This window comes from Eumetopias jubatus, unplaced genomic scaffold (genome assembly GCF_037043125.1).
Source record: "Eumetopias jubatus isolate StellerSeaLion01/CBP00866 unplaced genomic scaffold, mEumJub1_p1.0 scaffold_9, whole genome shotgun sequence".
NCBI lineage: Eukaryota > Metazoa > Chordata > Mammalia > Carnivora > Otariidae > Eumetopias > Eumetopias jubatus.
In genome coordinates, this window is record NW_028274815.1 from 127,179,456 (window position 1) to 127,194,103 (window position 14,648).

Sequence of the window (14,648 nt, forward strand, 5' to 3'; positions counted from 1 at the left end):
GTGCTAATCCGTCCCTGACCTCTGGCTGACATGTCCAAGAGATAAACCCCACAGAATAGTGAGGCTGGTTTAATGAATAGCTTTAATTAATACTTTTCTTCCTTGTGGCAGTGTAATTATTTGTTCAGCTTGTAAACAGCTACTTGGCAGTGATTTTTTTTAAAGGCCCAGTTGGCTTGCGCGGTGTGATGGCTTTGATTGGTTTTGTGTGTTTGTGTTGTTGTGTTTTGTTTTGTTTTTTCTTTAAAAGAAGGGGAGAGGTTCCAGAATATAGGTGCAGAAGTGCATTGTCCTGAAGTTTGGGATGTCAGGGTGATCCACACAGAAGGAAAACAAGGCAAATGCTGGTGGCGGCTGCCTGTATTTGTGAGAACCCTCTCCAGAGCAGGCAAGTCTGCAAGCCCGGACAGGGTCCCCGCCAGATACAAGCCTGGTGAGCGGCAGTCTGGGTGCTAAGAGGAGGGAGGGCCGGGAACTGCAAAATGCCAGGCCAGCTTCCCACCCCATGTGTCCCCCTGCCTTCGCTTCAGGTGACAGTGGGGGTGATGCTGGGTGTGGCCAGGGAGGCCCCAGAGCAGTGAATTCTGTGAATAAGAATGACAAGCCCGCGGGCAGTGCATGTCCCCTGCCTGGCACTGATCTCAAGTGCTCTCCGTGTGTCTGCTCACTGACTCGCCATCACTCTAGGCAGGTGCTATGGTTACCCCCGCCTCCCACAGACAGGAAACGGGCCCCGAGACGTGCCCACAGTCACACCTTGTAGGAGGAAGGGCAGAGCCCAGGTGTGCAGGCAGGTGTCTGGCTGCCGCAGCGGTTCTGAGCCCCTGGGTCACACTGCCCTTTGGGATACAAAAGTGGCACCTTTCAGTCAGCTGGGTGGGAGATTTAGGTGTGGTTTGTTTTTTGTTTTTTGTTTTTTTATTTAATTTAGCTCATCACTTAGGAGGCTAGTTTCATTAATAAGGTTGCTCACTTATAAATACAAAGTTGATTGACACTAAGGACTCAGCCTTTTCATTATTTTTTAATGATTTAGAGCAGCGCTTTTCTACTGAGGGTAATTTTGCCTCCCGGGTCCACGTGACAAAGTCTGGAGGCATTTTTGGTTGTCAAGACGAAGGGGGGAGGGGTGCCACAGGCACCCAGCAGGGAGAGGCCAGGGATGCTCCCAAATACCCTGCAATGGACAGGACGCCCCCCATGACACAGAATGATCTGGCTCAAAATGTCAACAGTGCCAAGGATGAAAAACCCTGATCTGTGGAACTATGGAATCCTCAAATTTTTCATTCTAGAGACGTTTTGTAAACACACAAAAGTAGTCCTTTTTTTTTTTAGGATTTTATTTATTTATTTGACAGAGCACAAGCAGGGAGAGTGGCAGGCAGAGGGAAAGGAAGAAGCAGGCTCCCTGCGGAGCAAGGAGCTCCACACGGGGCTCGATCCCAGGACTCTGGGACCATGACCTGAGCCAAAGGCAGATGCTTAACCAAGTGAGCCACTCAGGCACCCCACAAAAGTACCCACCCCTAGTAGGTGGGTTCATTTACCTTGCTTTTAATTAGTTAACTATGTTAATTAGTTATCTTAGTGATTTTGACTGTTGACCATGTCACCGGAAGTTTTTCAGAAACACACGTAAGGTGTAAGAGTTCTCAGCCCAACATTAGCTATTGAAGAACTTTGCGTGAGTATGTGAAGACCCCTTCCCAAATTCCCCAGACCGCTACCTCGATTTGTTACACAGGTTTCTTTAAGAAAATGCTTCATGAGGAGCACAAAGCAGGGTTAACTTATTTCTCCATCCAAGAAGCTTCGTGCTAAGTGTTCAGATGCCTCTTTCAAGCCACCAAGACTCCCCCAACACTGGGAGCAGGCCAAGCTGTGTCTGGAGCAGGAAAGATAAGCAAACAGTCCAGGAGGACTTGCATCTGGGACTGGGTCTGCTCAGAGACTGCAACTGGGTTTAACACTTAGGATGTCAGAATCCCAGCAGCTCGGAGCAAAGACCGTGGACTGCCCCGTCCTCATGTCCAGGGACCGATCATGGCATTCCTCCAGAGACACCCCTGATTAGGAGGAAACAGGCATCACCTGAGAATCACCGACCATGGATCGCTGTGAGAACAAGGCAGCATGGACAGAGTTGTTTTTTGTGTGTTTGTTGGATGGTTGGCTTCTGAAAAATACTTGGGAAGCACTGCATTTGATAAACATTAATGGACCGAAAGAGGCCCAAAAGCCGGTGACCAAAATGAGTCTTTCTTCAGCACATCTCCTTTTTGACTCCTCAATGACATCCTAAAAAGTTATGGGCTGTCCGTAAATGGGAGGAAAGGCTGGGGGCAAAAAAAGGATTCAGAGCCCTGCCGTGGCGGCTGATGTGATCTGATTTCCACTCTCAGCCAAGGTGTCTAGTTCCCGCAGCCTGGCCTCGGGGGCGGAGAGGAGGGCAGCTGAGAAATGAGGGATTTACCGGGGAACTTAGCTTTTCCATATCAAGTCCAGGAAATGAAAGGCACAAATGCTCAGAGGCAATAAGGGGAGATCCTTTCCCACCCCTGGGCCCTCCTTTTATCCTCTCGGAAGCCCAGCAGTTATTAGAAAGGCAAGCCAGCCTGAGACCTGAGGAAGGAGGCGGGGCTGATTTGTACAAAGCAGCTGCTTGTCATTTCTCCCAACTTTGCGAGTGTAATTTAATTAAATGAACCATTTATTTCATTAAAAGTAGACATCAACAGTTCTAAATCAGGCATTTACAGAAAGAAAAACCTGATTATAATCTGCCTTAAGCCTCTTCTCCTGAATAAAATACTTTATGCTGTTAGTTCCTGTGAAGACGTAGTCCATGAGTAAAGTGGGTAAGGTTTTGGTTTCTTAGTCAGATAGGAGTTTGAAACCCAGCTCTGCTGCTTATTAGCAGTGTGACCCTGGACAAGTCACTTCATCGCTTTGCATCTTGATTTCTCTGTAAGACAGGAAAAAGGATTTGAGGAGGGAATCTGGTAATGTGTGTAAAGCTCACATACACTCATACATTCGCTTAAAAAATACTCACCTGAGCTCCTGCTGTTTACTGGGCTGTGTTCCAGGCTCAGGGGCCATAGCAGTAGCTCTCACAGAGCTTGCCTTCTGGTTGAGGGAGAAGCACCAAAAATCATAAATAAGAAAGATCGTTTCAGATCGTGATAAATGCTGTTAAAACCTGTACCAGGGTAAGGGATGTAGAGTGAGCATGGTTGGCATCAGGGTTAGATGGAATGATCGGAGAAGGCCTGTCTGGTGCTGAAAGTGGGAACTGAATGTCATGAAGGAGCCAGCCATGAAAGCACTTGGGGAAAGGAAATTCCAGGCAGAGGGAACAGCAAGTACAAAGGCCCTGAGGCAGGAGCGGGTTTGGCAAGTTCAGAGAGCAGATTGGTGGGTTGGAGAGAAGTAGAAGGTGGCCACTAAGAGATGTTAGCTTTACTCGGAGGGCCAGGGGAAGTTAGTGGATTTTAAATGAGGAAAAACAGCTCTGATTTTTGTCTTTAAAAGGGCACTCTGGCTGCTTCATAGACCCCAGATCTGGGGGGGAGGGGAAGCTAACTGTCTGTATGGTAGCCTAGCACACAGATGCGCTTGGTCTCTTCCTCCCTCACGTCTCCTTCTCTTGGTGAGGGACTAAAGGCCCCTGGGAAATAAGGTAAAGCACTAAGCACAGGGCTTAGCACCTAGTAGGCACTCAAAAACCAGGAGAGCTCTAATAAAGAGTATTATTATTTGGAGGAAGTGTCTCTTAATCCTTCGCTTTTGAAGAGATTGGGGAAATTGAGGCATAAGGACAGAGGGACGTCCTGGGGCTGACAGGTGCTTTTGTGAACTGCAGCCGCATGGGCTCTGCTCCCTCCCACCCCCAGCCAGAGAGTTTCCTGCCACGAAGCACACTGTAGTGACACTGGCCATTCCGAGGATCCAGAGGGCATCCTGCAGGACCAGCCAAGAGAGTTCTTGGCTTTGTGCAGATAGAAATCAAATACAGCCCGGAGACAGAGCAGAGCTGACTGAATAGTGTGAGTGATAGAGTATAGCAGAGTGTCTGAGAGACTCTGAAAAGGAGAGGTGAGGCTCCCCGCTGCTTGGGGTTAGGAGTTTACATTGGAAAGGGGTCCGGGGTAGATGTTCCATCTACCCTACCATCAATCCAGGGTAGGGTTCCATCAAAGGTGAGAGTCACGTGAACAATAGGTGTTAATCCATAAACCACCGAAGTCGGGTGTTGATGCCAGTGTCGACTGAGGTTTGTTCAAAACTAGTGTCCTTGAGCTCAGGAATCCCGTTCTTCTTAGATATTATCAGGTGTTTGAGGGCCTAGGAGGAAACTCAGAGAACGATTCACTTTCTTGTTTCCCCCTTGAGGCGGGGACGTCGCTTCTTTGGTTGACTCAGATGCAAGGTGAAATGTAGAGGAGTAAACAGGGCCTAGCAGAGAAACAGCAGAGTGGAGCCTTTCTAAAATGGAGTCTCTTCTGCTTCCCTATCTCGGTAGGGGACAGTGGACAGCATGGTTGCCCTTGGCATCAGGATTTGAGTCACTGCTTCGCTAACAGATTTTCCTAAAGCAGATTTCAACTTGACCACCCCATCCAAAGCCCCTTTTTATTTTTTTAATTTTTTAAAAGCCCCTTTTAAAATAAATAACTTAAAATGCCCTATTTACTACCCTGAAATGAAAATCTAAATAATACAGCCCACCCACTCACGACTTTAAAAAAAAAAAAAGGAATATAATCTCTTGAATGTAAGATAATGAAAAGAAATAAAAGAAAAAACATTTTAATATGTATTTCAGTATGTAAATACCCAGGCCTGACCACAATAGGAGACACAGTGAAGGAACCTGAAACGTGTATCTGCTTCTCATTTAAAAGATTTGCATTTAAGAGAGGAAAATCCAGAGCCATTCTGTATGACTGGAAGAACTGGGTTTTTATGGAGGTTCTAGCACATCGGCATGATTGGTTAAATCATTGGCCATTGGCGAGTGAACTCAACCTCCAGCCCCACCCCTCTCCCTGGAGGTCAGGGAATGGGGCTGAAAGTTCCAGCCATGTAATCCGTTGTTGATTTTCCTGGCAGCCAGCCCCCATCTTTAGGGACTTTTTTTTTAAGTTTATTTATTTGTTTGTTTGTTTATTTATTTGACAGAGAGAGATCACAAGCAGGGGCATCAGGAGAGGGAGATGCAGGCTCCCCGCTGAGCAGGGAGCCCGATGCAGGGCTTGATCCCAGGACCCCAGGATCATGACCTGAGCCGAAGGCAGACCTTTAACCAACTGAGCCACCCAGGCATCCCTTTAGGGGCTTTTCAAAAGTCACCTCATTAACATAAACTCACTGTGGTCCAAAAAGCCTTATTCTGAATAACGAGACACCTGGTTCACTCTTAGTGCTTTCATCACTTAGGAAATTCCAGGGTTTTAGGAACTCTGTGCCAGGAAAGGGGACAAAAACCAAATATATATTTCCTATCACACACTCCTAAGTACCACTACCCCCCCCGCAGCCAATTATTAGGACCACCAAAACCACCAGACTACCCTCTAGGAGGATGGGCCACCTCTGCTGAGAACCACTGCCTTAAAACCTGGTACGGGAGATGATGTGCCCAGAAGAGCAGCATTTTGTAATTTCGTCCTTGCCTAATGTGGAAGGCAGACCAGTGGCCTCTGAAAGATGTCCACGTCCAGTCCCCAGGACCTGTGACTGTTATCTTCTATGGTAGATGTGATTAAGTGGCCCCATTATAATCACAAGGGTCCTCACAAGAGGGAGGCAGGAGATCGGAGCGCTCGGTAAGAGCTGGGAGGACAGAAGGAAGAAGTTGAAGGCGGAGGCACTGGGCATGTAGGTGGACTCCAGCAGCTGAAAAAGGCGGCCCTGGGGACCTAACACCTCTGCTTACCTTCATGCTTACCTTCCAGGTACAGTGAGTGGAAAAGATTGCCATTTATGTCGTGATAACAAGCTTGTTTCTCAACTGCATGCGTTTAAGTTAAAAAAGCAGGGACAGGTAGCTGAATTAAAGGAAAATGTTAAGTTAGCCCAGTTGCCCTGCGGTGGGACAGAACTTGCAAAGGTGTAATGAGTGTGGCTGTGGTTTGGAAAATACCAGGTTAAACTATTGCATGGGAATTTCCAAGCAGGGAAAGTTTTCTAATGGAAGATTCTGGACCCTGCCGCTTTTTGCTAATAATACCTAACACCAGGAGCAGGTCATCACACATGCATTATCCTCCAGGATTCCTTGGAGGGATCCACTGATTGTATTCAGATGAGGAAACTGAGGCCCGGGAAGTATGAACATCCCATCCAAGGTCAGGTCCTTGGGGAATGGCAGCCCCCAGGATTTGAACTCGGGTCCCACTAACTCCATGATTGATGCTCTCAGTGATTTTTGCTTCATGGAACTGCTTGCCTGTGGCCACTTGCAAGCACACCCTCAAAGGTGGAAGCAGTTTGTGGTGGTCATTTGCAGGAAGCCAGTTGCCTCATTAGACTGTGCTTGTGTGAAAGAGAGATTGGTGCTCTCAGACCAGATAATAACCCGGATCTTGGCTTATATCACCTTGGGGAGAGGCTGTTAAGAGGTGCCATCAGAAGACAAGACAGTCTTTCTAAAGTGCCGCCTGGCAAAACTTGGTCGTTGTTAAGATGTGTAGAAGCACTTGAGCTTGCCCACTGGACACTGGCAATGTTGGAAACATCGGTTTTGCACAGACACGGGGAGATGGCAAAGCAGAGTCAAAAATTTTAGGTTATAAATAGTGACAAAAACTCAACACACATTAGTTTAAGCCAAAAAAGGAAAATGTATCCGCTCTTAATGATCAACATGTCCAGAAGGAGACTTCAGGAACAGTGGGATCCTGTCCCCAAATAATTGTGTATGAAGCCGTGTGCCTTGTGAGGGAGGCTCCGCCCATGTGGTGACAGAGGCGGCTGCCAGCATTCTCCGGCGGGGGTTCTACGGCCTCCAGCCACGGCTCAGCCATGGCAGGGGGTCAGAAGCTGCCACTTTCCCACCGGTTACAGCTAATATCCTAGCGCCAATTCTCAGGGGCTCCCACTGGCCACATGGCCATCCGGGAACCAGTCACTATGGTTCTGGCCAGGCCTGGGTTATGAAATCATCCTGGGAAGCCGATAACGGGTATTAGTTTTACTAAAAATTACTAACTGCTTATTTACAGACTTGAAAGTTCGTTCCCAGAGAGATTAGGTAGCTCCACAATATCAGGCCGCTGCCCCTTTTTCTCACCAGTTGGTGTTTTTTCAAAGTGTCTAATAAAGACCCCGTGTCAGGGGCCCTCAAGACCACCCTCAGGCTTGATGAGCTGCTGGCAGGACCCACAGGACTCAGAAGAGCTATTATGTTCACAGAGTTTATTACAGTGAAAGGACGCAGGTTAAAATCAGCAAAGGGAAAAGGCACGTGGAATAAGATCCGGGAGAAAGTAGGCACCAGCTTCCAGAATCCTCTCCCAGTAGAGCACAGATGTTCCTCTAAATTCTGCTGGCACTGATGTGACAACACATGTCAGGTGTGGCCAACCAGTGGAGCTCACCTGAGCCCTGGGGTCCAGGATCTTATTGGGGTCCATGCTATAGGCACACAGCACCTCAGCTACTCAGACTCCAGCCCCCCAGAACAAAAACAGGCGCTCTCCATAATCCCACTGTTAGCAGAAACCATCTGATCAACTAGCATCGCGTGGCCCAAGGCTCATCTACCAGGAGCCAAGGACCAGTCTTGAAGACTGACCTGCTTAAGAATGCACAGGGTTCGAGCAACCCAGGCCTGCCCAGTTAACCCTTTCTGGACAGCCTCCAAATCTTCACAGCAGGGACCCCACAGGAAACCAACTGAATGGCTCAGCTTATATGGAGACCACCAGATACTGGGCCCGGTCCATCTGGATAGTCCAGGGGAGACGTCACACTTCTTTCCAGTCACACAGCTGAATCAGGGAAGGCGGACATTGCCTCAGAGCAAAGAAGCTAAAACAGGCATCATGACATAACCAGAGGATTGTGGAATCTGGTGTCAGATCAGACCTGAGTTCTAGTCCCAAAGCTGCCTCAGGAAGAAATGCATTTTATACCATGACCCATCCCTCCCCACCCCAACCCTCCCTCTGTCTCAAATACACACAAGCACACACTCCAACTGAAATAGAAGTTCACCATTACTGTATATGACATACTCTGGTATTTGTCATCTATTCTAGGGATTGGCAAACTTTTTCTATAAAGGGATAATAAGGGGCGCCTGGATGGCTCAGTCAGTTGAGCGTCTGCCTTTGGCTCAGGTAGAGATCCCAGGGTCCTGGGATTGAGCCCCACATTGGGTTCCCTGCTCAGTGGAGAGCCTGCTTCTCCCTCTGCCCCTCTCCGCCCCTGCCCCCTGCTCATGCTCTCACCCTCTATCTCAAATAAATAAATAAATAAATCTTTTTTTGTTTAAAAATAAAGGGATAATAAACACTTTAGACTTAGGCTATAGGCTCTGTGGTGACTATCAACTCTGCCATTGTGGCGCAAAAGCAGCCATAAACATTAAGAACAAATGGGCCTTGCTGTGTTCCAATAAAACTTTATTTACAAAAACAGACAGCAGGCCACAGATTCTCTTGTATTTCTTCCCTTTTTTTTTCCTTTGTAATGCTGGCCGTTAAAGTAAACTTTCACTTACGCTATTATAACCAGCACTTTGAAAAAGCCATCTGATCTTTACAACAACCCTGTGTGGTAAGTAACCCCATTTTACAGATGACAAACTGAGGCATGCGGAAGTTAAGTAACTTGTACAAGGTCATCTAGCTGGTAAGAGGTGGAACTGGCCTTGGTCGTAAGCAGTCTGGCTGAGAGCCCACTCTCTTAACCTCTACTCCAAAGCACTCAAAAATTAGCTATTAATCTTATTACTCAACCAGCTGTGAAAGAACCCAAAGGCCCATAGTCACCTAAGGTTTCAGGATAAAATTAGGACGTGCCTTCCTTTTGTTCAAAGAGTTGTTGTGATGTTGAATAAATAGTGTGTGAATCTCACTTCTTTGAATGAAACATGCATTGAAACCATCTACAACCAAAGCGCGCTACATGCTTAAAAACAGAAAACAGGGTAAGCTCAGGGAAGGAATTTCGATAGTGGACAGGTAGAGTTACTCATTTAAACAACCGTTTGGTAAAAACTTGGACTCCTTTTGAAATGAAAATGTTACCTCCTAACCAATGGGGGTTGGGAAGTAGACCTCCAAGAATATGGCTTAAAATGGGGAGCTTGTCAATTTGGGCACAATGGAGATTTGGTATTAAACAGCCCATCGTCTTAATTAACCCGAGTAACGTTTGTGTTCAGAACTGGAAACCTCCAAGAATCCGTTTGCCGTTTTCTTCATTCGAGTTTGTTTGACATCAGATTAACTTCCTCTGAGGAAAGACTTTCGTTTTCATGCTCTTACCCTATCCCGTCAATCCAGGAGATACAACCGTGCGTCACCAGACAACTGAATTACTGATCCACAGGGCAGATCTTAGAGCAGCCCATGTGGAGAAAGTCCCCCCATCCTCCTCTTGTTAGAGAACTTCACCAAGAATGCATAATAATTAGATTGCCGAGCTGCCTCCCGGTCCACAGCATTCGCCGAGGCAGGGTGCCAAAGCTTGGAGCCTCCGCATCCGCCTCCTGAATGAGCGCACGCACAGCCCAGCTGGCCATGCCAATTTCGGGGATCGTTAGAACACGTTGAAAAAATCTGCAGTGCCTTTGGTTTGTCCCCTCTCTGGGAGAGAACCACCCTCAAACTCTCAAGTCAAACAGAGATGACCTTCCGTCCTCCCAACCCCACCCGCCCCCAGCACGGTCCTTTGATGGACAAGTTACAAATTGAAGCTTGTTTTGGGGGGAAAAAGATCCCTTTTCTCCATTCTCCCTTCTGGTTTAAATTGATCATTTGTTAAAAACAATCTGTGTCTGCTGTTGCTTATTTAGGAAATGAACTTAAACAAGCTGGTATTTTTTTAATCCAAAGAGTATGTTGTGATTAAGAGGTGGTTTTCGTAAAGTAGCACCTGGTTTGGGGGTGTTCCTGCTGGGTTTACAGACGCAGGTTCTTTGGGTAAGTGTTTGAGGACGTGGCCTGGGAGATTTTGATAATGACCAGTGCTTGTGGAGTGCCTGCTGCATAAACCTCACCACAACCTCGGGTGGTAGAGGGGTCAGAGTGGGTTTGAATGGGTTAGTGGTCTGTTTTTAGCCGAAGAACATGGCGTGAAGGCTTCCCTATGTTAGGCTTTATTTGACAGGGAGACGTGCTAGGGATCAGAAAAGGATCCCCCTCCGAGCTGCACGGAGTGACTAAAGCCAACAGACCAAGGTGGTGCAAACGTGGAGTATGTTAGGAATGGATTCGGCATGCAGCACGAGACAAAACTGGTGGCTTTCGTCTTGCCCTCACTCGGGATGGGTTTCACATTAATTACTGCTCAGTCCCCACTCGTGTGTGTGTGTGTGTGTCGTTTTTTTTTTTTTTTTCTTAGTTTCTCAGTCTTTGCAATCCTGGAAAAACTTTTTTTTTAAGATTTTATTTATTTATTTGAGAGAGAATGAGAGAGAGAGAGAGAGCATGAGAGGGGGGAGGGTTCCGAGGGAGAAGCAGACTCACTGCTGAGCAGGGAGCCCGATGCGGGACTCGATCCCGGGACTCCAGGATCATGACCTGAGCCGAAGGCAGTCGCTTAACCAACTGAGCCACCCAGGCGCCCATGGAAAAACATTTTCTACTTGGATAAAGTGGTCTGGCTCAGGGTCACACTCTGTTAATTAACTCCTGGGACAGTTGGGTTATTCTAGACTTTTCCACCTGTTAGAGCTAGTTTTTATCAAATTCCTTGAAAAGAGGTCCCACTTGTGGAGTTCAGAACAATCTCCACCCAGCATGCAGGCAGATTTTAGGAAAACCTGAAACAATGAGAATTCTCAAAGAGTAGATGGGTATTCTAAAGGTTCTCCTCAGAAGCATCTGAGCGTCTTTCAATTTTTGTTTGAAATTTTTTAAGAAGATTTTATTTTCAAGTAATCTTTACACCCAACGTGGGGCTCCAGCATACAACCCAGAGATCGAGAGTCTCACACTCCACCAACTGAGCCAGACAGGCACCTCAAAATTTTGTTTTAATTTTTAATTATATGGTAAGTATGTGAATCTCTTCTCTTTCAAAACATTTTAGAATATTCTAGCTTGGGGGCGCCTGGGGGGCTCAGATGGTTCAGCGTCTGCCTTCGGCTCAGGTCATGACCCCAGGGGCCTGGGATCGAGCCCCACATCGGGCTCCCTGCTCAGTGCGGAGCCTGCTTCTCCCTCTGCCTCTCCTGTTCCCTCCCCTTGTGCTCTCTGGCTCTATCTTTCTGTGAAATAAATAAAATCTTTAAAAAAAAATAATAGTCTAGCTCGTGCTAAAGTTCACTTTCATCTTCACCTCTAATTCCTGTCCCCTCCTCTCTGCCTTCCAGAAGTAATTACTGTTCTTACTCTAGGTATATCCTTCCAGAAATTTATAAATATGTAAGTGCCTATGGAAACTATTTGGTGACATGGTATGTGTTTCTAGTAAATGCCAATAACATGCAGTATAGAACTTTCAGAAAACTCTTAATTTCACTCAATATTTTTTATATGTCCATATTAATACGTGGAGATGTGCTTCATTTCTTTCAACTGAATTTGGTTTTCCACCAAACAAATATACTACATTTTATTTCTCTAGTAACCTTTGGCTGGACAGCTAAACTGTTCAATCTTTGGTATTTACAAACAGTTCTGTAATGAACATCTTATTACATGGCCCTTGTTCATCTGCATGGGTTTTTCTCTAGAGTAGATAATGGGAAGTGGAATTACTCAGTATGTTCCCTTTTATTTTTAATTTAGCTTTCTTTTAATCCAGGAAATACATGCATATACTTTAAAGCTCATATAGTTCTACAAGAGAAAGTGTTAAGAGAAACAGCAGTCCCCAGTGGACCCCACACAAACCCTTTCTTTCTGCCCACAGGCAACAACTTTCAACCCTTGCTGATTCTTTTGGTACTTACCTCCAAATTTCTAAGTAACCTGATTATGTTATTATTTCTTGATTTTTTTTTTTCCATTTTAGGCATGCTCCCTGGCTTCCCAAACTAGAAGATGAGAATGTAGCCCTCTTCCCCTGCCTGGCCCCCATCACACACATGCAGACTCCCTCCCCACATCCTGCCAGTACGGATAAGACGTCATTTCAGCTGTATCAATATTGAGTATTTGTCTTCTTCTAGCTACACAAAATACTTTTCACAGACAGGCCATTCCATATACAATAAGTGCTTTTCCTGTTTTATGCGCTGGCCTGGGAGTTGACATTTTTGTACATAAATCCTTTCAGCGGATGAGCGTGGACGGCAGCTTCTTGCTCTTGTCTAGCACGCAGAGGGCTGCTCATCTGTCGTTAGGTGCACGGCCTCGCCAAGAAATAACGTGCAATCATGCAGGGGTGAAATGGTTTGGGGGTGAGTAATGTGTGGAAACACCCCCCAAAACCCTTTCCCAGGTCACACACCAATTCCCAGCTTGGCCCTGAAACGTTTGCTTTCCTCATTTTTTCTTCATTTTTCACTGAGTATTCTACTCTGCCGCCTTCCAGCCAGGACCCAGAGTGCTAAGCTTTGGCTTTCGGGGTCCTAATGAGGTGTTTCACCTAATGGCTGTGTTCCTGGGCTTGATTCTTCACAGTTGTGTGTGTGAAGCTGAGATCACCAGCTACATTTTTTTTTTTCAGGGTCAAAAAGGGTTTATGTTGTTAATTATTTATTTTTATATTAGAAGTAAGACAGCCTGTCGGTGAAAAATTCAAGCAGGTCCCCTTCATGCCTCCTGCCACTCCAGCCCCTCCAAGGCCTCCACACAAGCGGTGCTGCTCTGGGGCCACATGACCTGGGTTCAAATCCCAGCACTCACCAGCTGCAGGGCCTTGAGCAAGTTACCTAACCATTTTCAGTCTCAGTTTTCTCATCTGTAAAATGGGAAAATAATAATGCTCAACTCATAAGTCTTTGTGGGAATTAAATGAATTAAGTAAAGTTAATTTGTACAGTGGCACAGAGAAAGCATTTAATGGCTATTAACCTGGAATATTACTAAGTGTTGTATATCCTTTTAGACCAGTGGTTCTTAACCACATTGAAACTGGGTGGGTGGAGAGATTTCAAAATTCCTGATGCCTGGACCCCATCCTCAGAAATTCTGATTTTATTGGCCTGGGGGAGAGCCTGAACATCAGGATTTTTAACATGCCCCCAGTCATTATAGTGTGCAGCCAGAATTGAGAACCATTGTACCAAGTATTTTTCGTGTGTATTAGTTAGGTTAGGTGAGGTTATGCTGCAGTAACAAACATTTCCCCAAATGTCATCTACTTCTCTTTTATGGTACATGCCCCTCTGATCTGTCACAGCTCTGACCCACATTATCTTTTCTCTGGAACATTTAGTCTCGTGAAGTGGGAAGAGAGAGCATGACCAACCACTTGCTCTTAAAGCTCTGGACCAGAAATGAAACATAACTTCTGTTTACATATCATTACCCAGTGCAAGTCACATGGTCACATCTGAGTTCAACAGGGAGTGTATATATCAGGGGTTGGCAGACTTTTGCTGCTAAGGGCCAGATAGTAAATATTTTAGGCTTTGCAGGACACAGGATCTCTGTGGCTCATGCTGACCTCTGCCTTCAAAGTGCAAAAGCAACCATAGACAATACACTGTTTAAAAATGTAAAAAGTCGGGGTGCCTGGGTGGCTCAGTCAGTTGAGTGTCTGACTCTTGATTTCACCTCAGGTCATGACCTCAGGGGTCATGGGATCAAGTCCCACGTTGAGCTCCATGCTGGGTGTGGAGCCTGTTAAAGATTCTCTCTCCCGGGGCGCCTGGGTGGCTCAGTTGAGCATCTGCCTTCAGCTCAGGTCATGATCCCAGGGTCCTGGGATCGAGCCCCACATCGGACTCCCTGCTCCACGAGAGGCCTGCTTCTCCCTCTCCCACTCCCCCTGCTTGTGTTCCCTCTCTCACTGTGTCTCTTTCTGTCAAATAAATAAGTAAAATCTTTAAAAAAAAAAAAAAGATTCTCCCTCTGCCCCTCCCCCCACTCGCACACAGGCATGGGGGCTCTCTCTCTCTTAAAAAAAAAAAAAATGTATAAAGTCGTTCCTAGCTCATGAGCCACACACAAACAGGCAGCAGGCCAGATTGGGCCCGTGGCTGTATGTGCCAAGTCCTGGTGCGGATCGTCCTCCTACGGGATGCCCACCGCAGCATGTGTATGGGAGAGAGGGAGAGAAAAGGGACCCTTTGCGCAGTTGGGTTTCACACGTTCTACTGTGGTGGATCTTGCTTTTGTCACTTCATATCTTGGTGCTAGTTTCATGTCAGTAACTCTCACATGACTTTACTTTTTTAGTGGCAGCCTAGTTTTCCGGGGTATGGAGGGACCCTAATGGGGTTTTGTTTGTGTGCTTGCTTTTATAATTAAAACTCTTGTGAGAAAACAGTGATGTTGCATGTACGGGAGGAGTAC

The 14,648-nt window shown here is 46.4% G+C and overlaps 1 protein-coding gene across 2 annotated transcripts in view; it reads left to right on the forward strand.

Annotated features, from left to right (window-relative positions):
• The window catches only part of EYA2 (EYA transcriptional coactivator and phosphatase 2), a 180,961-nt gene that overhangs the window by 116,648 nt on the left and 49,665 nt on the right, over positions 1-14,648 (forward strand). The window lies entirely within an intron of this gene.